Below are 25,598 nucleotides of genomic sequence, written 5' to 3'. Positions count from 1 at the left end.
CTACACCAAATTTGAGCTCATTTCATTAATCCAATTTCTCTCACTAGTTTTCCCAAGTTTCTGTCCATAGAAGAGCATTGTGAAGGAAGTACCACTTTGGCATGTCCAAATGGTATCAATTTTCTACGGTGCTTTCCAATGCCCAAATAACCATCCTCCACCAAATTTCATCTCAATCCATTCATTATTTTGAGCCCAGCTTCAACATTCATATTTCTGTCCAGTGTGGTACTTTGCAAAGAAAGTACCACCTAGGATCCTCCTTTTGATCTAAAAATTTGCGAAGACATTCTTCTTAGTAGATGATCATCCTCAGCCAAAACTCACGCCCATTGGCCATGTGCATTTTTCGTACTGCCAATCAAACACTTGGCTGCTAATTCATCTTTGAGCATAGGTCGGTCTCCTCGTGAGATTCTTCTATTGTAATTTTCTTACTAGCACCTACCCGGGGAGTGCCCAACCCACTAGACATGCCTAGGCCTCCCAGAACGCATGTCAATGCCAAGGTCACGCGGTGACCACGCACGAGGCATGCGAGTTCACACGCTTTGGAGTTGGGGCCCTGGGCCACCATCCAAACCTCGATGTATCGCCACCAAACCATGTATTTATGCTTAAATAGATACTTATGTAACTAGAAATGATTTTTGGAAAAAATAAAGAGCAAACAATAAGGCAGCTGCAGTTCAAATTTGACCCGGTTCCTATTGAATCGGCGGGAATTTGTCTTTTTCACCAGAGGTGGATCAAAACTTTTGACACCCAACCATTTTGTCAATTTTGCATTAAATATGACCTAGTATTTTATAAAATTGATTTGGTCAAATTTTGCAACAAATATATGGTAGGTCCTTCACAAAAAAACTCATTTCGGGCACTCAGAAAATGGAAAATGAATTTTCCGTGCAAAGAAAATGAAAACTCCATTAGGAAACATTTTTTGGAATTCCAAGATGCACCCTTGTGCACAATATGAGATCATTTGAACAAACTATGCCATGAATGTGGCCACAAGATTGACCATTTGGCTTGAAAGCCATGAATCTTCACACATGATAGCTCATTTCTGAGAACACTTTTTCTAAAATAATCATCGTATTACAAGTTTATTATTTTTTCTGGTAACTTGGTCACATGTAATGACACAATGCGAAGGTTTTCCATTTTTTTAATTTTTTTTGAATTTTTTATGCCCGTTTCAAAATGCGGTCAAACCGGCGGGCTTGACCGTTCCTAGCTAGTGGTTGAATCTTGAAAAACTTTTGATGTTTATCTGATGAAATAGATACTTATGTACCTATAAATGATTTTTGGAAAAAATAAAGAGCAAACTACAAGGCAGCCACAGTTCAAATTTGACCCGCTTCCAACTGAATCGGCGGAAATTTGTCTTTTTCACAAGAGTTGGATCAAAAATTTTGACACCCAACCATTTGGTCAATTGTACATTAAATATGCCCTAGTATTTTAGAAAATTGATTTGGTCCAATTTTGCAACAATTATTTGTTAGGTTCTTCACAAAAAACCTCATTTTGGGCACTCAAAAAATGGAAAATGGTTTTTTCGTCCAAAGGAAATGAAAACTTCCTTAGGCAACATTGTTTTTCATACCACAATATCAGAACATTTGAATAAACTATGCCATGATTGTGACCATAAGATTGATCATTTGGCTTAAAAGCCATTGATCTTCATACATGATAACTCGGTTCCGAGAACACTTTTAAGACGTTTACTGTAATCAAAGTTTATTATTTTTCCTGTAAACTAGGTCAGATATAATGCCACAATGCGAACTTTTTTGTTTTTTGAATTTCTTTCAAAATGTTGTCAAAACGGCGGGTATGACTACGTGTCTTCGGTCACCACAAAGGTGACGATGATGAACTCCTCGCTCGCGACCACCACCTTGATGCCTTGCTCTTCTACGTGCCGAGGTCCTTGCTGGCGGCCTTGCCGGATAAAAATCCAGAGCTTCTTTATTCAGTATTGCCGCCTCCGCCCCTGAAGTCAAGACATTGAATGATCTAAAAACCTAAGCTACTAGGACCCTAAAACCTAAAGCTAAAATTATCCACACGCGCAGGATCCGATGACCCTCCTCACCGCCACGACCAAGAAGTCACCGGCGGAGGGGAACCGCTGAAAGACGGCGCAAAAAGAGTCGGTTCTCTTAGCCAAAGAGATGTGCACTTTATTTTCAGCCGGTTACGACCTACTTAAATGGTCATGGACGATGCACACATGTACTCTATTTTGATTGGTTCAGAGGCATGTCACGCGGATCATGGGTCGAGCACCATCCAATCCACCCGGATCCAATGGCAGCACTCCCTCCTCATGTTTCTCACGCCACCTAGCCCAACAACCCATAGGCCACAGCCTGCACTCCTCCCCCGCGAACCCTAGCGCTCCCCGATCCCCCCCACCTCCCCTCCCCTCGCCGCCACCCACCCCTCCCCTTGCTCTCCTCCCTCCCTCCCCTCCGGCAAGATCAAGTGCGCGGCCTCCCTCTCCTCGATCCAGATCGAGGCACCCCGCCGCCCCGCCTTCGTCTCCCTCCGACTCCCACCCGATGGAGGCCGTGGTGGGGGAAGCGAGCGGTCTCGGCTTCCCCTCCCATCGCCGCACCACTCGTCCGCTAGCTCCCCACGCAGGTGGATTCGGATGGAGGCGGCCGTCGCCGGGCACGACGACTCCACCCGCCAGGTCGTCACCGCGCTCCTCCGCAAGTGAACCAACTTCCTTCTCCTAGCTTAGCCAGTCGATTTTCCTGCTGCTAAACTGGGCTCTGTTTCTGTTCCTTCTTGGGAGGTGACGCTAGTGACGGCGGTGGCGGACGGGATGAAGGCGTGGGAGGCCATGCGGGGCCGCGGTGCATGTTCGCCACGGTGGCGGTGGCCGAGGTGCAGGCCAGGGAGCGGCTGCCCACGATCTGCTACCCCGGAACGTCGTGCTCTACCAGTACCAGGCATGCCCCTTCTGCAACAAGGTCAGAGGTGAGATTGCGCCCCCATCTCGCATTTTTCGATTCGGGGCGTGGCTCTATAGAAATGGCTTCCTTGAGATCCCGTTGCATTGGCAGATCCGATTAGCGTTGGCATGGTCTTAGAATCTACGATTCGGTGGTGTATTAGGTTAGATTTGTATGTTGGTTAGAACAATTTGTTCTCGTGGGTCAAATTAGACTAAAATCGGAGCTTGTCAACATATTATTTCTGCTCCCACTACAGACTAAAGGGCTGTTGGGGAAATCTATGGCTAAGCACCTGTAGACTTATATATCTCTGCTTACACTACTGGAATCTGGCACTTTGCCATCTGCCATGGCAGATGGCAAAGGCATGTTCGGCGGATGGCAAAGGCTTTGCCATCAGCCAGCAGATGGCAAACAGGTCGTCTGAAACCCTGTCGGTAAAGGCTTCTTTGCCATCTGCTGGCTGATGGCAAAGAGCCTATGGCTTTGCCATCTGCTAGCAGATGGCAAAGCCTCTTAACGGGGTTAGCTCCATCAGAGGTTAACGGCATACTTTGCCATCAGCCAGCAGATGGCAAAGGCTGCAGGCTCTTTGCCATTAGCCAGCCGATGGCAAAGGCTGCAGGCTCTTTGCCATCAGCCAGCAGATGGCAAAGGCTGCAGGCTCTTTGCCATCAGCCAGCCGATGGCAAAGGCTGCAGGCTCTTTGCCATCAGCCAGCAGATGGCAAAGGCTGCAGGCTCTTTGCCATCTGCCAGCTGATGGCAAAGTGACTATATTGCCCCATTTAATTTTGTTTTTTCTTATATCAATTCATTTTCACAAAAATCAAACACAAATATATTTATATGACCAATATAGCATATTCAACACATATTACCAATAGTCATGAACACATATGTATCCAACACATGTTACCAATAGTAGCAAGTTTCATCCGTACAAATACATAGTTTCATCAATATTACACAGTTTCATCCATAGGTAGCAAGTTTCACAAGGTCAAAACAAAAACTAAATACAAGCACTCCATCAACCCAAGCTTCCGTGATCTTAAGCAAATCTGTAAAATGGGAAAGAAGAAAGTTAGAAGAAGAAGATTATTATGATGCAACTAAAATGTGAAGATTATTATGATGCAACTTATATCTGTAAAATAGGTAATTTTGGAGCTAAGTATGGTTATTATGTCATTTTTGAGCATACTATAACGACACACTACCAGGCATCTTATGCCCAGTCTTATTCCTGCCAATCTATAGTCATATTTCTCCTTGCTTATATGTACTAAGGCCCTCTCTCTTTTGTATGAGTGACCCTATACCTTATTCACAGTAATATATATAGGTGAAGCACACACTGCTGCAAACAAAGATTATGCAAGCACACTAAGTCATTTTGAAGCTAGCTAAGCATATTAAGTCATTTTGAAGGAAACAATGCTAAGTATAGGTCATTTTAGAGCTATCCTAGGTTAAATAGGTCATTTTGGAGCTAATTAAGCTTATTATGTAAATTTTCAACTAGCTAAGCATATTAAGTCATTTTGGAGGAAAAAATGCTAAGTATAGTTCATTTTAGAGCTAGCCTAGGTTGAATAGGTCATTTTGAAGCTAAGTAAGGTTATTATGTCATTTTGGAGCTACCTAAGCATATGAAGTCATTTAGGACCTAAAATATGTCATTTCTTAAGCATACTATATCATTTTAGAGCTAGCTAAGCATATTAAGTCTTTTTTGAGGAAAAGATGCTAAGTATAGGTCATTTTAGAGCTATCCTAGGTTAAATAGGTCATTTTTATGCTAGCTAAGCATATTTAGTCATTTTGAAGGAAACAATGCTAAGTACAGGTCATTTTAGAGCTATCCTAGGTTAAATAGGTCATTTTGGAGCTAATTAAGCTTATTATGTAATTCTTGAACTAGCTAAGCATATTAAGTCATTTTGGAGGAAAAAATGCTAAGTATAGGTCATTTTAGAGCTAGCCTAGGTTGAATAGGTCATTTTGAAGCTAAGTAAGGTTATTATGTCATTTTGGAGCTACCTAAGCATATGAAGTCATTTAGGACCTAAAATATGTCATTTCTTAAGCATACTATATCATTTTAGAGCTAGCTAAGCATATTAAGTCTTTTTTGAGGAAAAGATGCTAAGTATAGGTCATTTTAGAGCTATCCTAGCTTAAATATGTCATTTTTATGCTAGCTAAGCATATTAAGTTATTTTGAAGGAAACAATGCTAAGTATAGGTCATTTTAGAGCTATCCTAGGTTAAATAGGTCATTTTGGAGCTAATTAAGCTTATTATGTCATTTTTGAACTAGCTAAGCATATTAAGTCATTTTGGAGGAAAAATGCTAAGTATAGTTCATTTTAGAGCTAGCCTAGGTTGAATAGGTCATTTTGAAGCTAAGTAAGGTTATTATGTCATTTTGGAGCTACCTAAGCATATGAAGTCATTTAGGACCTAAAATATGTCATTTCTTAAGCATACTATATCATTTTAGAGCTAGCTAAGCATATTAAGTCTTTTTTGAGGAAAAGATGCTAAGTATAGGTCATTTTAGAGCTATCCTAGGTTAAATAGGTCATTTTTATGCTAGCTAAGCATATTAAGTTATTTTGAAGGAAACAATGCTAAGTATAGGTCATTTTAGAGCTATCCTAGGTTAAATAAGTCATTTTGGAGCTAATTAAGCTTATTATGTAATTCTTGAACTAGCTAAGCATATTAAGTCATTTTGGAGGAAAAAATGCTAAGTATAGTTCATTTTAGAGCTAGCCTAGGTTAAATAGGTCATTTTGAAGCTAAGTAAGGTTATTATGTCATTTTGGAGCTAGCTAAGCATATGAAGTCATTTAGGACCTAAAATATGTCATTTCTTAAGCATACTATATCATTTTAGAGCTAGCTAAGCATATTATGTCTCTTTTGAGGAAAAGATGCTACGTATAGGTCATTTTAGAGCTATCCTAGGTTAAATAGGTCATTTTTATGCTAGCTAAGCATATTAAGTTATTTTGAAGGAAAGAATGCTAAGTATAGGTCATTTTAGAGCTATCCTAGGTTAAATAGGTCATTTTGGAGCTAATTAAGCTTATTATGTAATTCTTGAACTAGCTAAGCATATTAAGTCATTTTGGAGGAAAAAAATGCTAAGTATAGTTCATTTTAGAGCTAGCCTAGGTTGAATAGGTCATTTTGAAGCTAAGTAAGGTTATTATGTCATTTTGGAGCTAGCTAAGCATATGAAGTCATTTAGGACCTAAAATATGTCATTTCTTAAGCATACTATATCATTTTAGAGCTAGCTAAGCATATTAAGTCTTTTTTGAGGAAAAGATGCTAAGTATAGGTCATTTTAGAGCTATCCTAGGTTAAATAGGTCATTTTTATGCTAGCTAAGCATATTAAGTCATTTTGAAGGAAACAATGCTAAGTATAGGTCATTTTAGAGCTATCCTAGGTTAAATAGGTCATTTTGGAGCTAATTAAGCTTATTATGTAATTCTTGAACTAGCTAAGCATATTAAGTCATTTTGGAGGAAAAAATGCTAAGTATAGGTCATTTTAGAGCTAGCCTAGGTTGAATAGGTCATTTTGAAGCTAAGTAAGGTTATTATGTCATTTTGGAGCTACCTAAGCATATGAAGTCATTTAGGACCTAAAATATGTCATTTCTTAAGCATACTATATCATTTTAGAGCTAGCTAAGCATATTAAGTCTTTTTTGAGGAAAAGATGCTAAGTATAGGTCATTTTAGAGCTATCCTAGGTTAAATAGGTCATTTTTATGCTAGCTAAGCATATTAAGTCATTTTGGAGGAAAAATGCTAAGTATATGTCATTTTTATGCTAGCTAAGCATATTAAGTCATTTTTGAGCTAGGTAAGCATATTGAGTCATTTTGGAGGAAAAAATGCTAAGTATATGATTATGTCGCTAGTATCCATATGGCAGAGAACCCGGGCCGACATGACTAGTCATAGAACCAAGGTGGCACAAACGTACAGGGACAGGCATACATGACCCAGCAATGCACGTGTCGGTCATCAGCGAGTGCAACCAAGTCGTAGCAAGCTACAAGGACTTCGGTGATACACCGCGTGACATTTCCCCGTAGGGACAGACAGAGGAGCAAAGAAGGACACATGCCGGTCAATCCATGTGTTCCGGAGCAGTAGCGAACTACCATGGCTCAGTGGAAGCACTAGGAGGCATTTCCCTATATGGAAGGCTACCAAAGGCACACGACTAGGTGTCGAATCCCACACATACAATGCATTTCAAACATACACACATTATGCACGATATGTCTAGATATATACAACATGGCATCACAACAAAACTCTATTAAGCAAAACACTTGGGACACTTACCGTCATCACGGAGGTGTAGGTGTAGTTGTAGGTGTAGGACCGGTCGTGCCAGTGGCAGACGGAGAAGGATCGGTCGATGCCTGTCGGGAGTTACGCTACACCAAAGATTATTTCCAATGTATCGTTAGCATGATGCAACTCAAATGTGAAGACTAGTAACTAATGACCGTTCAAATGAAACTCACCGTGCCCGCCGGAGCAATGACTGGCATCGGCGGAGGGGTCTGGCCGTTCTTCTCGCACATGGACTGCACATTTGGTTTTGACGAGTCAGTCATATTAGTTACTAATGAAAGGAACATTGCGTGCATGATTTAGCTAATATGCAGAAGAAACTTACCACGAAGAGCTCGTACATGGCCCGGTTAGCCAAGTCATTCCGGTTCCTCTCCTCCTCCAACAGCCTAGCCGTCCTCTCCTCATTCTCCCTGTCCCTCTCCGCCGCCTGCCGGTCCCTCTCCGCCAACTGCCGATCCCTCTCCTCAAAAGCAGCCTGGGTCTTCACTCTCTCTGCCTCAATAGCAGCCTGCAACACCACTCGTTAGCATTGTAATCATCGACGACCGCAAACACAATGTAATGGAGGAAAGGCTACTGAGTCCGTATAATTAACAAACCTGGAATTCGATTTCCACTGGTCGTAAACGACGCGGTATCTCAGGATCAGAGCTGGTCTGGCGCTTCTTGATCTGCGGGAGAGTGCTACTACAACGTATCAGTCCATTACCAATGGCTAACGAGCCATGGGACCTCCCGCCACCAGATATCATCACCAGCTCTGGATCAAGAGGCCGGCTCGGGTTAAAGTCCGGCCCTTTCCTCGCCTTCCCCTGCGTAACGTACTGCACCATCTTGTGGTGGGAGGCCTCGTTGCTGAAGTTATTTGCATTTTCGAGGTCAGACTCAGAGAATGCCTTGGCCTTCTTGTACGGTGCAATATTGGACATGCCATAGAGGTCGAACAGCTCTGGCACTGGAGCCTTGTTGTGTTTTGACTAAAAGAGAGGAACAGAGTATTAGTTAAGGACTCAAGCTAGCACAAAGAATGAATTTGCATGAATCATGAAGCAAACCACACATACCCAGTTTTTCCCGTACCCATGTAGGTCGACGCTGCCTAGATGGTGTGGCACACCTTTCATTTTGAAACGCTTCTCCTTTGCTATGTTGTGGGCGACGTGCCATTGGGGAGAGCACCACTCATCCACCAACACCTCCCAGCAGTCCATCTTGTCCGCACACCATCTCGAAGGCACCTAAGTTAAGCAAGAGAAATTTGAGCGCTACGCCTACGAATCAAATCATGGAAACTAAGTACAAGGCCTTAAGAATAGGTAATTACCTTCATGTACTTCTCCTTACTCAGATACTTGTCCCGGCACTTCTCTTTTCTCCTCCTAATACCAGTCTGTGCTAAGTAGTCTCGAACAGCCTGCGTCCGAGCCTCGTGCCGAAAGTTTCCAAGTAGGCGCCTGCACTCGGCGTCGATAACCCGAGCCGCCGCCTCCTCCTGTCCCTCAGCACACCTGTAGAAGGTCTGCAATCAAACAAGAAAACACAGATTAGAAGGTCTGCAATCAAACAAGAAAACACATGTAGAAGGTATGCAATCAAAGAAGAAAACACAACGTAAATGGCAGAGGAGAAATTACCCAAAACGTGGCGATCACAATGTCGGCCACCGTGTCGCACTCGACATCGCCAACCCTATGCTCCGGCGGGGCCGGGGCAACCAAGTAGTGCTCCCAGGTCATTCCTAGCTCTGGAACCCGGCCCTCACCGGGCAACGTGACCCACCCCGGGAAGCACTGGCGACAAATCACACCAAGGACAGTGTTGGGCCTGCCGACACCATCTTCGTGTGTCCAAGAACTTCAGTATGACAAGGCCAACGCATTAGATATTCAAAGAAAGGTCAAGGCAAAAGGTTAAAAAAAGAGTAAATGCACTTACTTCTCCCCGTTAGGCGCAATCAACCACCTCTGGTCGGGGGTCGCCGGGGTGGGCGGGAGCTTTGTACGACCATGCTGGTAGACTTTGCGCCCCTCAACCCACTCACCCTCGCTATAGCTATCAGGACTATTGTCTCCACCCTGAACACAACCATGTGCACTCGACTCCGACTCAGCGTGACCCCGGCTGAGCTCCCGAGTCTCGTGGGGCGAAGACTCGGCAGCCCGAGGCTCCGACTCAGCGTGACCCCGTCTGAGCTCCGGAGTCTCGTGGGGTGAAGACTCGGCAGCCCGAAGCTCGTCGGCCGTAGGCGCGTCTGCCATAGACGGGTCCACCTCAGATGGCTCGATCTCAGACGGAGCAGCCCTGTGGTCGGGTGACTCAGCTGGGGGTGGCGGCGAGGAAGGCGTAGCAGCCTTCCTACCTCTCCCGACGCCACGTCCACCTCTAGCAGCCTTCTCCTTCTTACCCCCTCGACCTCTCCCGGCCGAAGAAGAAGCGACCGTTGCTGGACTCTGCAAACTGAGATCTAGCGCTCTCCGGAGGCTATGGGGGGGAATGGAACTACCCCTCCCACCACGCGCCGAGGTAGGAGCCCCGGAGCGCTCTCGACCCGCGCCCACCATCTGTCAACACCTGGAATGACAAAGAGTAAATGAAATTAGTACAACATAAAAAAAATGAATACCTGACGTGAATAATAATATGTATATAAATTCATTTTAGAGGAATAAATGCTAAGTATAGCTCATTTTAGAGCTATCCTAGGTTAAAGTCATTTTTGAGCTAATTAAGGTTGTTATGTCATTTTTGAGCTAGCTAAGCATACAAATTCATTTTGGAGGAATAAATGCTAAGTATAGCTCATTTTAGAGCTAGCTAGGTTAAAACTTGAACTAATTAATAATATATATGTATATAATAATAATGGAATACCTGACATGAACTATAATATTAATCTTCATCGTCATCATTAATAAATGCATCATCATCGTCTGTATATGCTTCGGGGTTAATAAATGCATCATCCTCATCACTATCAGTAATGACGTGCTCATCATCATCATCAACATCTGGAAGGCCTCCTGCATGTAATCGGTCAAGCATTGACAGGTCATCCGCAGCAGTAACCTCTTCTTGTTCCGGCTCTTCTTGTTCCTGCTCAGGCTCGGATTCACTGCCGCTGTCTACTTGAATGTTATGAGGTGAGCGGTTCTTGAAACGTTTTTTGGAAAGACGTGTTTCTTGGAACAATTCTCCTTCATATGTGTCTGGATTAACGTGAGGTTCATAATCCTCTTCATTGGGGGGAGGTGGTCTAACACGTGGCGGCACTTCATAAACGACATCCCAACCTTCGAGATTTGGATCACTTTGGCAGGCCCACGGTAGATAGAAAACTTGGGTTGCCTGTTGAGCCGTAATATAGACATCGGGAACATCCAAATGGGTGCTTTGTTTGATTTCGACTAGCCCTAGATGTTCATGAGTCCTTCTAGTCTCTTTCGGCTGGAACCAATGACATTTGAAGACTACGACGTTCGGTGGGTTTGCACCATAGAATAGAAGTCCATAAATTGCTTCAACTCTTCCATAATACTCGGTATCTCCTTCGCCGATAGCAGAGACACAACAATTTGTAGACTTTCGGTCGGCCATAGATAGCTCTTTGCCATAGGTACGAAAGCAATACCCGTTGATGTCGTATTTGTCAAATGAATGGACCTTATAGTCAAAACCATTAGCGACTTGTCTCAATTCGGCATCCATAGACTCTGAACTAGCCTACAAGTTTAATACGAAAGGATTGTTGCATTAGCCAGAAATTAGAAGAAGAAATGAAATGGTCTAATGGAAATTACCGTTTGTTTGAACCAAGAGATGAAACCAGGATAGCCACCTCCATGCATTGCCAGAAGCTCATACTCTTCGACGGAATCCTTTTGGATAACCGCTCAATACGAGAATTTGGCGACGTATTGACTGTATCAAATATCCAGGAATAAGAGCAGTTCAAATGAAGTAGAGGTTGCGAAACAATGTACCGAGAACTTACTCGATGTACGGCCGCACTTCTGTTAGATTGTTCAAGATATACAACGTAATGGTCCGCCATTCGTCGTTATCCAACAATAAGGGAGTATAAGCACCGGCTGGTGCGAGCTTCCCTTTGAATAGGCTGAGGTTGGATCCACCCTTTTTAGGGTCGCCAACATTGTACCGAGGCTTCGGATTATGCAAATGGCGATTTTTGGCTTTGTAGTGTGCTGTCACGAAGTTTGCCGCCTCCTCAGTAATGAATGCCTCGGCCATCGATGCTTCAATTCGACGTTTATTTTTACATTTTGCTCGAAGCGTCTTCTGCATCCTCTCAGTTGCATAGCACCAACGATTCTGCACGGGCCCCCCCAATCGTGCCTCGGTCAGGAGATGCAAAATCAAATGCTGCATTGGATTAAAGAAGCCAGGTGGAAAGATCTTCTCCAACTTGCAGATCAACTCCGGCGCCAACTCTTCCATTTCTTCTAGCAAGCCAGGCGATAATTCTTTCGCACATAGAACACGGAAGAAATAGCTCAGCTCTGCCAGTACTAGCCATTCATCCTCAGGGATAAAGCCACGCAACATCACCGGCATTACCCGCTCAAGCCATATGTGCCAATCATGACTCTTGAGACCAAATATTTTCAATTTTTCAAGGCTCGCTCCCCTCTTTAGATTCGATGCATACCCATCGGGGAACATCAACTCCTTTTTCACCCACAGGAGTATTTCCCTCATAACCGGCCTTCCAAGATTGAACCATGCCTTTGGCTTCGCCCAGTTCTTCTTTCCTTTTGGTTGTTTCATGTTTTGTAGCGGTCTATCACATAGAGCCTCCTGATCGACTCTGGCCTTAGGATTATCCTTTGTTTTCCCCTCTATGCCGAACAATGTACCAAAGAGGGCCTCGCCGACATTCTTTTCTGTGTGCATCACGTCGATGTTGTGTGGGCAAAGGAGGTCTTTGAAGTACGGCAGATCCCACAAACATATCTTGTGGGTCCAGGCGTGTTCCGTATTATACCCCTTGAAATACCCTGGACGCTCTGGATCTGGCTCGAGAGCGTTTAACTGATCCAGGGTCTGTTGGCCTGTCAATGCAGGTGGTGCAGAGTTTTTGACATCTCTACCTTTGATGAAGTTCTTCTTGTCTTTTCTGAACTTATGGTGAGGATCCAGGAACTGTCTATGCATGTCGAAGCAAGAAAACTTGCCACCCGCCTGCAGCCGACGAAACTCAAGAGCTGCCTTGCATGTGGGGCACGGGAACCTTCCATGCACACACCAGCCAACGAATAGCGCATACGCTGGCAAGTCATGCATCGAGTACATGTACCACACACGCATTAGGAAGTTTTTTTTGTAGCGGCGTCGTATGTCTTGATCCCATTATGCCAAGCTTCTTGCAGTTCATCCTTAAGCGGCTGCATGTACACATTCATATTCTTCCCCGGATAGTTGGGCCTCGGAATTATCAACGTCGGGAAAATGTTCTTTCTTTGCATAATCTGTCCGGGGGGGAGATTGAGTGGAATGACAAATACAGGCCAACAACTGTATTGGGCTGCCATCATACCAAACACATTGAACCCAACTGTGCTGACGGCTACTCGAGGATTCCTTGATCTGCCACTTTTTCATCATGCAATGCATCGAAGTGTTTCCATGCAGCACCATCCGATGTGTGTACCATCATCAGATTCCCATCTGCATCCCGTTCGGTTCTTTTGCCCAATTTGTGCCATGTCATCTATCTGGCCGTCTCTTCGACCATGAATAGACGTTGAAGTCTTGGTATGATTGGCATATACCGAAGAACGTTAATGGGGATTTTGGTCTGACTCTTCTCACCCATACCGTTGTCTACCTCAACATACCTGGAAGACATGCAAATGGGACAATAGTTCAAGTCCGCATACTGGAGCCTAAATAAGGCACATCCATTCTCACAGGCATCTATCTTCTCATAGGGCATCTTAAGTACACGGAGGATTTTGTCCGACTGGTACAGGTTTGCAGGCATTATATGGCCTTTGGGTAGAAAGCGTCCAAATAGTGTCACTATCGCGTCATAGCATTCTCTGCCCAAGTTGAATTGAGCCTTCAGAGCCATTACTTGTGCGATGGCATCCAGCTGACAAAGCTCGGTGTGCTCATGGAGAGGACGCTTCAAAGACTCCAACATATCATTGAAGGCCTTTGCAGATTCCTCCATCTCATCGTCCGAATCCCGAGCATCATCAAAGTCTTGCACCATGTCTTCCATCCCGGTACCATGCTCGTCAGTGCGACGACGGCCCTCCTCAGCTCTGGAACGTTGGGCAGACTCACCATGAAATGTCCACATCGTATAACCGGGCGTAAAACCCCACTTCTGCAGGTGTTTGATCATTTCAAACTCTGACATCTTACGATCGTTGTCGCACTCGAAACAGGGGCACCAGGTTGTTTTCTGTCCATTTGCAAATGCGGCTCTGATAAACCCCTTGGTTTTTGTCATCCATTCAGGGGTCATGTCTTTCTGACTAGGGTGACCGGTGTACATCCACGCACGATCACTCATCTTGCCTAACTACTGGACACACAAGAAATACACACATAACTCAGCAAACCATATTCATCAGTTAATAAAGTTTCTCAGTTTTATTACGTCCATGCAACCTAGACGCTAATAGGTAAAGATAGGTCCTAATCCCACCCGAGTATGTGTAGATTGGGTTCGTTTTCCCATGCTCTGCTCCGGATCCGACACAAAATTTCGGCAGTACCTCCCCGCTGTTCTCCTGATACACGTCTCGGCAATAAGCAGAGAGGATGTGTACTCGGAGAACAACAGAGAGGCACTGACGAAATTATGCATCAGATCCGGAGCAGAGCATATGGGAAAACGAACCCAATCTACACATACTCGGGCTGTCCATGGATAACGTTGGACAATTCGAAAGAATTACGGTTATAAATATGCAAATGAATGCATATTTATAGATGTAACCCTTTCGAACGGGAGACGCATAGTAGTCACGCATACTGATGATTGAATACACCTATAGCTAGCAAGTTTCATCGGCACAAAGATCGGAACAGAGCAAATGAAGGGGGAGAGGAGGAGATGTCATTTGTGCTCACCCACGAACGCAGGGGCGGAGCTCGTCGAACGCACGGGGAGGTTGTTGAACACCAGACCCTCACAGCGATGAAACAACTGCACATTTAAATCCACCCGATCAACGCAAATATATATGATGTTTTTCATAACAAAATTGGAAAATATATGACCTAACTCATAATTCACAAATATATGACCCGAAAAACCACCCCGGCGAAACACCAGCCAAACACCTAGGTAGTTTTGGTAAACTTGAGAAAAACCATAGTTTTGGTAGTTTTTTCCCTGTGCAACCCGTACATGCTCGTGATCTCATTTACATTAGATCAACAGACACACACACAAAAATCACTAGCAGCCCGGACAGATTCTACCCGTATTTTGGGGAAGCATAAGCTCATTGGACACACACAATATTTGGTTACATCTACTTTTGTTAAACTTATTAGTTGCATCTAATTTATACTCCCACAATTTAGAAGGTATATAGCGTGAAAAATTAGATGCGGTCAATAAGAAAAAGAAAGACGCTGAAAGAATGACATGCCAGCCCTTGGGGTGTTTAGGGGCTGTTTGGATGCTGCCTTGGCCAGCCCTACCAAATTGTGGGCGAGCCAAAAAATTTGGCGAAGCATCGAGCCGCCCATGCCCTGGCCAAGAGTTGGCAACAAAATGAACTGGAGATGCCCGTGCAGCCTGGGCGTGCCAAATATTTGGTCATCATTCAAACGAGTACCCATCACCTGGTCAACATCCAATGTTTTGGCATGGCGGCTGTTGGCTGAAATCCAAACAGCCCCTTAATCTTTCCACAGCACCCTACTACAGGTAATTTTTTTAAAGATACGTTGCATGCAGTTTTTTATTGCCCAAGCCCACGTGTTCAATTTTTAGCGAGGAGCGCCGGTTAGAACTAATATAATCAGTTCTATCCTACAGCTGTACTGCATCCCTTCAAAAATCAAACCGAGCATCTCTCTTAGCTTCAAAAATCAGTTATATTTTGGCAGCGATCCAAACAACAGCCAAATCACATGGGCCAACCAATTTTTTGGTATGGTTACCTTTGGTAGTAATCCAAGCAGCCCCTAAGCCTGATATGGAGCTGTGGGCGCACCAATTTTTTGGCCAACAACCAAATGAGCACCAAAGCTGGGTCAATGACCAAATTTTTGGCATGGCATCTCGGGGCAATGATCCAAACAGATGGAGGGGCATACCTGACAGATGGAGGGGCGGGCGCCGTGGAGTGGCGGGGGAGGGGCGGGGGAGGGGCGGGGGAGGGCCGCGGTGGCGAGGAGGGGCGATGGAGGGGCGGGGGAGGGCCGCGGTGGCCGGGGAGGGGCGGGGGAGGGCGAGCTGCGGGGGCGGGGGAGGGGCGGGGAGGGGCGGGGGAGTGGCGGGGGAGGGCTGCGGTGGCAGGGGAGGGGCGGGGGAGGGGCGGGGGAGGGCCGCGGTGGCGAGGAGGGGCGGTGGAGGGGCGGGGGAGGGCCGCGGTGGCCGGGGAGGGGCGGGGGAGGGCGAGCTGCGGGGGCGGGGGAGGGGCGGGGAGGGGCGGGGGAGTGGCGAGGGAGGGCTGCGGTGGCGGGGGAGGGGCGGGGGAGGGCTGCGGTGGCGGGGAGGGGCGGGTCGGCGGCGGTGACAGCCGGCGGCGCGCTGGGGTCGTCGGGGCGCGCGGGTCGTCGGGGCTGTGTTGGCTGGTGGGTGGGTGAGGTTGGGAGAGAGAGGGAGGGGGTGGGGCCGGGCTGGAAGAGAGAGAGAGGGGAGGGGCCGGGCTGGGAGAGAGGGGTCGACCTCTTTGCCATCTGCCAGCCGCTGGCTGATGGCAAAGATATGGGCCTTTGCCATCCGCTGGCAGATGGCAAAGAGGTGGGGCTACTGGCCGTTATAACGCCGTTACCCATTGGGCTCCACCCACTTCTTTGCCATCTGCCAACAGATGGAAAAGATTCTTTGCCATCTGCTGGCAGATGGCAAAGAGGTGGGTTGACAGGCCGTTGCAGCACTGGACCCTACCCACCTCTTTGCCATCTGCTGGCAGATGGCAAATATTATTTGCCATCGGCTGGCAGATGGCAAAGAATTGGCTGATGGCAACCATGTTCTTTGCCATCTGTCAGTTCTTTGCCATCTGTTTTTTATAAGAAGATGGCAAAGATGTTCTTTGCCATCAGCTGGCAGATGGCAAAGAGCTGGCTGATGGCAAATTCCCAGTTTCCAGTAGTGTTATATTGCTTTATAATTGGTAAATGTAGAATGCTTTCTGACCTGGTGGCACCATTCCTGTGTCTATTGGCATGGTTCAAGATCACTCAGTATTGTGTTATTCTTGTTTGAAAATCATCAATTGTGCTTGTTTGAGACCATTAGTTGTGCTTATCTGAAATCATATTGTATTCGTCCAAGCAATGCAAACATTATGATGTGAAATACTTTCTACTACTCAAGAGCTGCAAAAAGAGATAAATCTATGTTGATTCATCATAACTAGTACAGAGTATTTTTTTAGGGAAAGCATTAGACCTTCCTATCTTTGGGATGTTTGTATATGTACAAGAAGAGGTTACATAAAGCTAATTTATACAGAGATATCTGCATTATTTATGCATTACTAAGGATTATTGTAATGTAGATAACTATTCTGGTTCTAGATAAAAACAGTATGTTGCAAACCGATAACTGTAATGTAGATAGCTATAAAACAAAACCTACTGCGTGTACTTATCTTGGGGAGTGCCTGTAGAGCTTATTATTCACGCCTATTTATGGTCAAATTAGAAATATATTCCAATGTGTCTTTATATTCCAGTACCTTAACTTTGGAGCTGGCTATTTACTCTTTTCAGTGAACTAACCAATCCTCTTTTCAGGTTGTCAATTTGGAGCTAGCTATTTACTGTCCGTGCATTCAGCAACCTGACCTCCACGGCTCCACACATGGTTGACTAGCTGAGCTCTGAGCTAGCATGACCATGGAGGCGGCTCTCGTCAGCGTGGCGACGGGGGTCCTCAAACCTGTCATAGCGAAGCTGATTGTTCTGCTTGGCAACGAGTACAAGCGTCTGCACCTTCCCCTCCCCTCATCTGATGTTCCTTACCATCCCTGAGTCCATCTCTTACAAGTTGTATGATTACACCATTCCCAAAATATTACTTTCGTTTTACTTCTGCATTTATCATTTGTGATTGCTAAGGTCTAATGCAGATACACTTCTGATAGTACAACTGCATGTTTTGAACAATTTCAATTCTGCAAATAATTAAACGTCTCAGTTTTAATCCATTCATCAAGTTGTGCGACTGCTTGTTCCATTCATATGAGAATGTGCTACTACCATGTTGATTAGGATGAGTGTACCATGCATGCTTTTCTTATTCAACATGATGTGTGTCTATATGGGTTGATGTACCAAATGAAGCTGGGTTTGTCCGCCCTCTTGAAGCATATGTAGAATTGCTGTATAGGCTGTACAGGGACATGCATGGGGAAAATTTGTTCCTTGTTTCGAGTTAGATTACCATTTATGCATAGTACAAGTTCGCCTGTGCAATCTTGTTCTTATTTATTTTCCTGAATGTCTTGAACTGTCAAACATTCTTCTTTAATTGTGTGATGTTATGTACTGTGGTTCCTAGATGTTGGGATTAAATGATTAATTCAGCATGCTTCCGGGGAGTATTGATTATTTTTGTGCTTTAGCTTCTCTAGGATTTTTTGGGTCGATTTGTACCCATTGGTCCATTATGGTGGTGATCCTCTTTATTTTATTTGGCTGAATAAGCTTAATCTTGGAGTGATTGTGTATATTGGAACGTACAATATTCATGTGGAATTAGTTAAGTTGGTATCAAATACATTTGTTGCATGCTCCATTAGTCGTTTATACTTGAAACCTGGCCTGTCATTTTTAATAAATATTACATAATCAAAGTTGTTTTATGCATGCTGCTGGTAACTGTATACTCTCTCCTAACAGTTTTATTACTTGTTGTATGCAGGCTGATTGGAGCCTACAATCAAGCTATTTTTTCCCTTTAAACGCCTATTTTTTTATATCAGGTGCTCCTTGAGCTGTCTAAGAACAAGCAGACCATCATTTTACCATCTTTGCCCCCCCCAGGGTATTTCATCTCTTTGGCCTCTTCCATCATTGTCTTCTTTGTTCCTGACTATAAACATTGATGCATGTGCCCTGTTCTAAAGTGGAAAATCATTTGCTTGTAGCTTGTATTGTCCATTTGTTGTGTTAACTTGCACTGTGCTGGTACTTATCATTTGCAAAATATATCTCTGTTTTCGCTATTATGAGAATGTTATATGCATTGTTTCCTGTTAAATCTAAAATTTTGCAGCAATTTTTCATCGTTATGAGAATTTTATATTCATGGATTCACTTGATTATGTTTCTAACTTATCATAATTTATTATTTGCAGATGCTGGCCTTCAGTCTTCAGAAGTTGGAGCTCTAGGAAGAAGAATCCTGAAGAAAACCCACACCCAGCAATGCGTTTTAGCTCACTGGACTAGTTATCTGTTTATCTAGTTGTATTTTAGCTAAATACCATATTTGTACTATTATCTCACTGTTACCAGATTTGTATTTTACCTGAAAACCAGATTTGTACTGTAACCAGCAATGCGTTTTAGCTCACTGGACTAGTTATCTGTATATCTGTATCATTGTAATTTCTTTGCTTGGCTGTTGTATGAAATGTTATGCCTTATCGGCTCTTTTTGAATCAAATATTATGCACAAATATAGAACTAACGTATGTTACAGAAAGAGTGATCCTGCCAACCTACTTTAAAATGAATAAGAAATAAAAAACTGACAAGTGGGCTGGAAAAACGTTGAGGCCCAAAAAAAGTAAACTGTAAAAGACTGGCCCAAAAAAATAAATGGTTGTTGGGCTTGGCCCATGTAGCTGACAAAAAATGAAAGGAAAAAAAATAGGCTGAATTAATGGGCTTGGCCCATATAGACATCTAATCGGACCGGGCTGATTCTTATCCACGTCAGCTTGCCACGCTGGAATCCTACATGGTTTGGGGAGGCTGCTAGTGACCAAAACAAAACATTAGGCATATTTTGGTCGTAAACGTCTATGACCTTCTCACAGAGAAGGTCGTTAATTTCAGTTTACGACCGCCAGCTTTTGACCATCTAGTTTTGGTCACAAAAAGGTCACAAATAGAAAATAATGACCATTCAGTGACCAATAGTCAAGGTCACAAATTGACATATTTCTTGTAGTGGAGGGAGGATGCCCAGCGACGAGGTGATTCTGCGCTGTTGCGGCTGAGGCAGACTGACCGGACAGAGACCGGTGACACACGACGTCATCTTGGCATGGACACAGCAGAAAACAGAGAGCATCGGCGGTTTAACAGGGGTGCCGGCGGGTCACGGCCTCGGCGAGTTGATGCAGGCCGGCGAAGGAAGAGTCTGGTGAGACCCCTGCTGCAGTTGATGCGGCGCTCGATGTGGCGCTTGGAATCAGCAAATCAGTAGCTATCGGTTTAGAAGCGAATAAGGGAGGCTCTCAGGAACGCACTGCTGCTGCGACGGATCCTACAGCTATTGATTCTTACTTCCGTGCTGTAGGTTCGCTGTTTGTAAGACGTCAAGGATTGTCATTACTACTGTAGCGACGGGTGCTGTTTGTCCAACGGTGGCCCACTAGATCTGTTGTGGCGTGCTAGCTTGATTTTCCATCGACCAGAAAATACACTGACATGCACATGAGCTAAAGTGTTGTAGCCCCTCCAGCTTATGAGTTGACTCTTCGGGGTCTTGAATCAGCAAAACAGAGCACCGTAGTATAATTTGACTGTCCTGGTGATTTGACAACTGACCAAGACACAGCGCAGGTAATCCTGACGGTTTGATTCTATGGGAAACCGAGTTGGAAGCCGACCTCTGCCGCCGTGTACGAGTTGAATCAGCAGAAGAAATACTTGTCGGCCTCGATAATGTCAGGACACGTTGACGGCGGTTTACAGAACGCTCCAACCCAACTCTACCCAAAGTTGTCTGGCGGCGGGTTTTCCTCCGCGATCGTTCCGTGCCATCTCTTCTCATCATAGCAATTGCGAGCTTCTCAATTCTTAACGAGCTCCCTCCAAAAAATCAACACCATCATGCGAGTAGCCCCACGGTGGGTGCCAACTGTCGTGAAAATATCATGGCAGATGTCCTAGTGTGAGGACTTAGTCGTGAGGCCAACGCATCTATGTGCTAGTTTGAGAGGGGTTGAGCGGAATCGAGAGACGCAACACAAGACAAGGATTTAGACAGCTTCGGGCCCCGGGAAACATCATCCGGTAATAGCCCTATATGTTGTTTGTGGCTAGATCTCATTATGATCATGAGGAAGTCGTCATAAACCGGCTCTCCCAGTTAACCCTAACCCTTAAGGTTGTCTCTTCTTACTTGTCCCTCTTTGGGGAGCCCTGCTCCTCCTTATATAAGTTGAAGGGGCGGGTTACATGTAGAGTCCAACTCGGACTTAAGACTTAACTATTATGACTTCTCTTCATGGGCTTCTTAACATCTCGGGCTTCATAACGTCTCGGGTTTCATAACCCTTAGCAACCCAGTTGTCACTGTCCGCCGGTTTGTGATGGTCTGCCGGTTTATGATTGTCTGCTGAGTTATCATCTGACTTAACTCCTGTCGGTTTACCGTCTGACTTAACTCTTGCCGGGTTATCAACCTGCCGGTTTACCGTCTGGGTTAACTGTCTGTCTTAGCTGTCAGCAGGTTTACCAAGTCCCAGCCAGGTTATAACTCCGCCCGGATCATACCGCAGGGTATATCCCCGACAGAACTCGTAGACGATGTAAATATTATTTGATGATTAATATATTTTTGAGTCAATTTTATTAATATTTTTGAGTCATTTTGATTCTTTTAGAAAAACCCACAAACCTTTATTCAACCATCACAAGATTAGAGAGACGAAATCAAGATTTCCGGGTTGACCTAATCAAATACGAAGGCCAATACCCAGAGATAAAGCTTTGCAAGTGTGTGAGCCTCAACATTTGAGGTTCTAAATTTGTGGTTAATCAAATGAGAAGAAAAAAACTCTAGAGGCCCATCCATCTGCAAGCCCATCATAAAAGTTGTACTACTTGAGACATCCATTTGCCTGTCCCGTGTCCAGCTAAACTGCGACTAGGCCCCTCTACTAGGGTTTCTCTCCTCTCGGCGGAGGCGACGAGTCCCACCGTAGAGATCTGATCTCCCCTGCTTCCCCTTCCCAACAGGTGATCGCCAGAGCCGGAGGGCTCGGGCGGGTGTGGGAGGAGGGTAGGATTTGGGTTACTACCGCCCGCGGATTGCAAAACCTTGGGCTAGAGAAACAATGGCTGATAAGGCATCATCATCGGGCTCGGCAACCTCTGATCTTGAAGCAATGATGGAAGAACTTGGACTGATGGAAGATGACTTGCAGGATGTAGTCGTCGAAGAGGAGGAGTTGCCCAAGGAGGCGACCCGTTGGATGGCAATTGCAAGGGTGCACACTGATAAACCATATTCTCAATACTGGTTTTTCAGGATTATGAGGGTGGCATGGGATCTGGCACAAGAGGTTAAGATCCGCCCTCTTGAAGAAAACCTATATACGCTGCAATTTTCGTGCTTAGGAGACTAGGAACGGGTCATGGAAGATGGGCCTTGGAACATTAAAGGAAAAGCAGTAGTTCTGTCTCATTACGATGGATTCACAAAGCCTTCATCGATAGAGCTTAACAAGTTAGAGATATGGATCCAGATCCATGACATACCCGATGGCTACTCCCCCAAGATCAAAGCTTTGTCATCCACCATAGGCGAGTTCATCTTTGCTGAGCCGAAATCGCCTGACTTTGAAGGAAACTTTGCCTGGGTTCGGGTGAGGATTAACGTTACAAAAGCCCTCAAGAATGTTGTGTCCCTTGTGATTAAGCGTAACGATACTATGCAGAGAGTTATTTTCAAGGTGAAGTATGAAAGGCTGCCTGATTGGTGCTCGGTTTGTGGTTTTTTGGGGCACTCTTTTAAGGAGTGTGGCGATGGGGTCCATCCACCCAAAGCGTTGGTTTTCAAATATCTTTGAGCAACATGGTTCAGAGGCCCGTGAAGGGGGCTAGGCGAAGGATCTGGGTCAAGAGGAGGCCGTGGCAGAGGCAGGTCAGGAAGAGGGCGCGGTCGTGGCGCTGCACAACACCAATCCCACCAGGATACCAATGATCTTCAAGAGGGGTATGTCGCTATGGAGGAGGTAGACAACATCAGGAAGAGGGGAGCAACAGCTGAGGCCGACCCAAAAACTCTTGGGGCTACTACATCGAACCCTAGTGCAAACAAGACTATGCTGCTACCTCCATCAGATTCTCCCTTGAGCCCTTCGTCGAAGCAGGAAGCAAAAAAGAGCAAAGGCACTCTCATCGGCTTCGGATAAAGCCCCGGTGAAAACCCTAGTTCCCTCCAAAACCAATGATGTGCGTATGGTGGACCTCCCAGGGGGGTCGCGCCTAGCGTAATGAGTCTGTTGTGCTGGAACTTTCACAGGGCTGGCAAACCCGTGACAGTTCGTGAGCTTCGTGATCTCACGAGGCAACTTGTCCCCTCTATTGTATGCATTGTTGAAACTCAGATAGAGGGCTCTCGAGTAGGGAATTTAGCAGGTACTTTAGGTTTCAATAAAGGCTTCGCTGTTAATAGTTCTGGTAGAAGTGGAGGACTAGGTATTTTCTGGAATGATGAAATAAAGCTCGAGATTCAGGGTTATTCTGAGTACCATATTAATGTTGTCGTTGATGATCTGACTGATGTTAGAACAAGAATTACATTTGTCTATGGAGAAGCATAGGTGAATGAAAGGTACAAAACATGGAACATGTTGCGTGGTATAGTTGGCTCTAATGATCTCCCTTGGGGTCGTTATGGGCAATTTCAATGAAGTACTCCATGCCCATGAGCATGACGAAGTAGGACAGAGGAGCCAAGCACAAATGGACGCCTTTCGGGACACCCTGGATACTTGTGGTTTGTCAGATATTGGCTACTCCGGCATCAGCTGGACTTTTGAGAGGAAAGTAACCGGGGGAACCTATACGCGTGTTCGACTCGACAGATGCGTCGTAAATCTCGCATCGTCGCTGGCGTATCTGTCCGCTGTTCTGGGGCATAAAAGCGCTGCAAGTTCTGATCATATTCCCATATTGCTGAAGCTAGACGACGTGCATGCATGTGCACGGGGACCGAAGCGTTTTAAATACGAACTCTGTTGGGAACGGGACCCACGCCATGCAGAAGTGATTGGAGCGGGCTGGGCTGCTCCACACCAGCAGAACCCGGCCGTGTCAGTGGAGACAGTCCGACAAAAGATGTCGCAAGTGGCAGATCATCTATCCACTTGGGATCGTAATCAGTTTGGGAATGTTCGCATGCAGATAGCACAACTGCAGAGGCAGCTATAGGAGCTGCGGAGAATTCGAGGAGGATCCAGGACCTCACATACCGAATTAAAAATTGCAGAAAATCTTGTTGAGCTCTACCACCGGGAAGAAATCTTATGGCGTCAGCGGGCAAGGCTGGAATGGCTGATGCATGGGGATAAGAACACCTACTTTTTTTCATCTGAGAGTTCGTAGGCGGCGCAGGAAGAATCGGATAAAAGCGTTACAAGGGGAGGATTGTCAACTGACAGAAAATTTATCGGAGATGGAAGCTATGACAAACTCATTCTACCAAAATTTGTACACGTCAGAGGGGTACAAAATATGGACCAGGTCATCTCCACGGTCCCATGCAAAGTTACCCAGGGTATGAATGATATGCTAAATGCAACGTACTCTCCTTAGGAGGTTAAAATAGCTCTGTTTCAAATGTTCCCAACAAAGTCACCAGGCCCAGACGGTTTCCCGACACATTTCTTTCAGCGCCATTGGGAGGTTTGTGGAGATGATATCACCAAAGCCATCTTGAATATAGTGGAAGGGAAGGAGTCGGTAGAGAGCCTAAATGAAACTATCTTGGTCCTGATCCCAAAGGTAAAAAAACCGACCCTCCTACCACAATTTCGGCCTATTAGTCTGTGCAATGTGCTCTATAAAATAGCTTCCAAGGTGATATCCAACCGTCTCAAAGTGGTGTTACCCGACATTATATCGAAAGAACAATCAGCTTTTGTACCGGGGAGACTAATCACAGACAACATAATTACTGCCTATGAATGCTTACACTTCATGAAGAGGAACAAAGCTAAAAAACATCAATCTTGTGCTCTAAAACTAGACATGATGAAGGCCTACGACAGAGTCGAATGGCAATATTTGGAGGCTATCATGCTAAAGCTAGGGTTCTCCGCAAGATGGGTTGGCATCATTATGAACCTGGTGACAACTGTAAGGTTCTCGGCATAGTTTAATGGAAAGAAATTGGAAGAGTTTTCACCTACTCGAGGAATCAGACAAGGGGATCCGATATCTCCATAATGGTTCTTGTTAGCAGCAGAGGGCCTGTCGTACCTTTTAAAATCTAGAAGTGAGTCATCGAACCTGAGTGGTCTGCAAGTGGCGCCCCTGGCATCGCCGGTTAATCACTTATTATTTGCTGATGACAGCCTGCTGTTTTTCAAGGCAAACGGTGTGGGAGCTACTGAGGTGAACCTAGTACTGGACATGTATTGTCAATCTACGGGGCAGCGGATAAACTATAGTAAGTCTTCTATATATTTCAGAAAGGGTGTGCCGGAAAGTACACGTCTGGAAATAAAAACTTTGCTACAAGTGTCAAATGAAACACTCAATGAGAAATATTTGGGAATGCCTTCTGACATTGGATGCTCAAAAAAGGGGCCTTTAAATACCTCAAGGACCGACTATGGAGCAAAGTACAAGGGTGGATTGAAAATACTATGTCATCGGCAGGTAAAGAGGTATTGGTAAAGGGCGTTGCCCAAGCTGTTCCAGTGTTCTCTATGTCGTGTTTCAAACTTCCTCCGGGTCTTTGCGAGCACCTAAACATGTTGATCCGGAAGTTTTGGTGGGGAAGCAAAGAAGGGAAATGCAAACCGCACTGAGTATCGTGGAAAGTAATGACACAACCCAAATGCATGGGAGGGCTTGGTTTTAAGGAT

This window comes from Triticum aestivum, chromosome 3A (genome assembly GCF_018294505.1).
Source record: "Triticum aestivum cultivar Chinese Spring chromosome 3A, IWGSC CS RefSeq v2.1, whole genome shotgun sequence".
NCBI classification, from domain to species: domain Eukaryota; kingdom Viridiplantae; phylum Streptophyta; class Magnoliopsida; order Poales; family Poaceae; genus Triticum; species Triticum aestivum.
This window is presented reverse-complemented; position numbering follows the sequence as displayed.